This window comes from Chinchilla lanigera, unplaced genomic scaffold (genome assembly GCF_000276665.1).
Source record: "Chinchilla lanigera isolate Chin_1 unplaced genomic scaffold, ChiLan1.0 scaffold00013, whole genome shotgun sequence".
Classification (NCBI taxonomy): domain Eukaryota; kingdom Metazoa; phylum Chordata; class Mammalia; order Rodentia; family Chinchillidae; genus Chinchilla; species Chinchilla lanigera.
The window spans coordinates 26,454,235-26,457,484 of NW_004955414.1; positions in this window are offsets into that span (position 1 = coordinate 26,454,235).

Genomic DNA, 3,250 nt, shown 5'->3' on the forward strand with positions numbered 1-3,250 from the left:
GGCCTTAAATGAAATAACACATGTGAAGCCCTTAATATAGCACCTGATATATATATAAAAATCCAGTAAATATTAGATTAATACTGTTATGTTTAATTTCCATTTCCTTGAATTATATTTCAAGCAGGGGGCAAATTTATATTCTTCCACCTGTGTAAGAACTTGCCTAGAGAAACCTTAATTGGTTCAGTAGTTACAGATTATTTCAGTGCCCAATATGGATAAATGACCTGAGCAACTGTTCAACTATGCACTTTTGAATCCAGCTCTGGCTGTTGTTTAGGAAGAGCAGGGTGATGTGAGCAGCAGAAGCTGAAGGAAGGGATAGTTCACACAGAGAAGGTCAATGGTAGGTGCTGCAGTGAGGACCAGCTGTAGTATAACCCTCTTTGATTTATAAAAGGCTTACCACTTTGTCACTCTGAATCATAACACAACTTAGAAATACATTTTATATATTCCCGTATTCCTTTTCTAGAGGCAGCGGCTAAGAACTGTTAATTTAGTGGTGGGGGGGAAACCCCAAATTACTGGGCCCCAAATTAAATACAGCAAATCATATTTTTATATTTTGGGGCAAGATTAGGAAATGTACTTTTGTGAAGAACTCCTAGTTTATACATTACTAGTAATCTGTAACTTTTTAAATTTATTGATTTTATTTAGTTTTTGTATTTATTGCTTTTTAAAAATTAATTAACTAATTAATTAATTTGAGACAAGGTCTCACTATGTAGCCCAGGCTGGCTTTGAACTCATAGTGATCCTCCTGCCTCAGCCTCCTGAGTGCTGGGATGACAGGCATGCAGCACCATACCCTGCTAATTTATTAGTACATGTTTGTACTAATTTATTTTTTTATTAAATATTTACTTATTTTTATTAGTACGTGTTTGCAATTTATTTTATTGATACATGTTTGCAGTATATAATGATTACACTCATTGCAAGGAATTGGTGCATGTATATTACACATCTCAATTCCTTTTATTCCCCTTTCTGCTCTACCCCATTTTTTTCCAGAATCAGATTCATTTATTTATTTTATAAATCCTTACAGAATAGTTATCATACATATAGATTAATAGCCAAACTAACAGGTCAAAAATATGTATAAACACATAAAAACAATTATACTAACTCAAGGTACTGTTTACTTGTTTATTTATTTGGTTTTTTTGAGACAAGGTCTTGCTGTGCAGTGCAGGCTGGCCTTGAACTCACTTAGGTAACCCAGGCTGGCCTCAAACTCACAGCCATCCTCCTGCCTCAGCCTCCAGAATGCAGGGATTACAGGTGAGTGCTACTACACCTGGCTAAGGTACATTTTTATATACATTATCCATGCTGGATCACAGTAACTTTTTTCTCTATCTTTTTTCTTATTGTCCATCTTTTATTTCGGATTTTATTTATATATTGAATTTCTCATATAAGAGAAATCATGTGCTATTTAAACCTGTGTGTCTGATTTATTTCATTTAACATTATGATTTTCAGGTGAATCCATTTTCCTACAAATGACTCAAGTTTTATCTTTTATGGAAGAGCAGTAGTCCACTGTGTATAAACACCACATTTTCTTTATCACTAATCAATATATAGGTTACTTCCAAGTTATTATTCATAGCTATTATGAACTGTGCTGCTATACCCATGGGTATACATACCTCACTGTGGTATGATGTCTTTCACTCTTTTGAGATGATACCTGGTAGGAGAATAGCAGAGTTGAATGGAATTTCTAGTTTTAATTTTTCATAAATCTCCATACTGATTTCCATAATGGTTGTACCAGTTTACAATCCCTCCAACAATTCCCTGCCCCCAGCCTGTCCAATGTTTGTTATTAGTTGATTTTTTTTTTTTTTATGATAACCATCCTTTCTGGAATGAGATGAGATTGTTTTGATTTGCATTTCTCAAATGGCAAGCGATGCTGAACACATTTTCATGTATTTATTAGCCATTTGTACTTCTTCATCTGAGAAGAGTCTATTCATTTCAGATGCCCATTTTTAAAAACTGGGTCTTGAAATTTGAAGGACCTAATTTTTTTGAGTTCTTTTTATATTCTAGATACTAGTCCTTTGAGAGGTAGCTGGCAAATTTTTTTTCTCATTGTGTAGGTTGTCTCTTCCCTTGGTGGTTTTCTTCGTGGTGTGGAAGCCTTTTAATTTGATGTGAACCTGTTTATCAATTATTTCTCATGCAACTGGGCTTCTGTTCAGAAAGCTTACTACACCTGTCTTTTCAAGAGTTTAACTTTTTTTTGTCTCCTAATAGATTAAGTGTTTTTAATGTTTAAATTTTTGATCCATTTTGATTTTAGTTTAGTGCATGGTGAGAGATAATGGGTAGCCAGTTTTCTTAGCACCATTTGTTAAAGAGGCTGTGTTCCTCCAGTGAAAATATTTGGCCCTTTTGTCAAAGATAAGGTAGCTCACTGTGCCTGGAGTTGTTTTTGCATCCTCTGTTCCGTTCCATGGATCCTCTAGTCTGTTTTTTGTTGTTTGTTTTTGCCAATACCATAATGTTTTGTCACTGTAGCTTTGTATTATAACTTCAAGTCTGGGATTGTGATACCCTTGCCTTGCCCTTGTTGCCCAGAATTGCATTTGCTATTTTAGGTCCCTTCTGGCCCCATATGAATTTTAGGATTTTTTTTAGTTCTGTGAAGAATGCTATTGGTGCTTTGATTAATATGTAACTTTGTAGAATACATTTGCAATCTCTTTCTTATTTGAACCTTGAGACAAACCATGTAGTTAAGCAGGGAACTACCTTTATTCTCATTTTAAATAGGAGAACCTGGGACTTCAGTAGATAGAATTCTGGTACACATGGTCACTCATACACTTGTTGGATGAGGCAATGCTTGATTGGCTTTTTAGATTCAGATTAGTATCTTTCATGCTTCCTTTTCTTTTTCCTACCTTTCTTTCCTTCCTTCCTTCCTTCCTTCGTTCCTTCATTCCTTCCTTCCTTCCTTCCTTCCTTCCTTCCATCTTCCTTCCTTATTCTTGTTTTTGAGATACGACTCACTGTGTAGTCTAGGCCTCAAACTTGCAATCCTCTTGTCTCAGCCTCCAAAGTGCAGGGATTACAGGTGTAGGCCACCACACCAAACTCAAGCTTGCTTTTCTCTTCTCTTATCTGTCCCTTCTGTTGCTCTCCCTCTCGTCTCTCCTTTGACTTCTCCTCCTTCTCTCTTTTTGTGGTACTGAAGAATGAATTCAGGGCCTTCCGA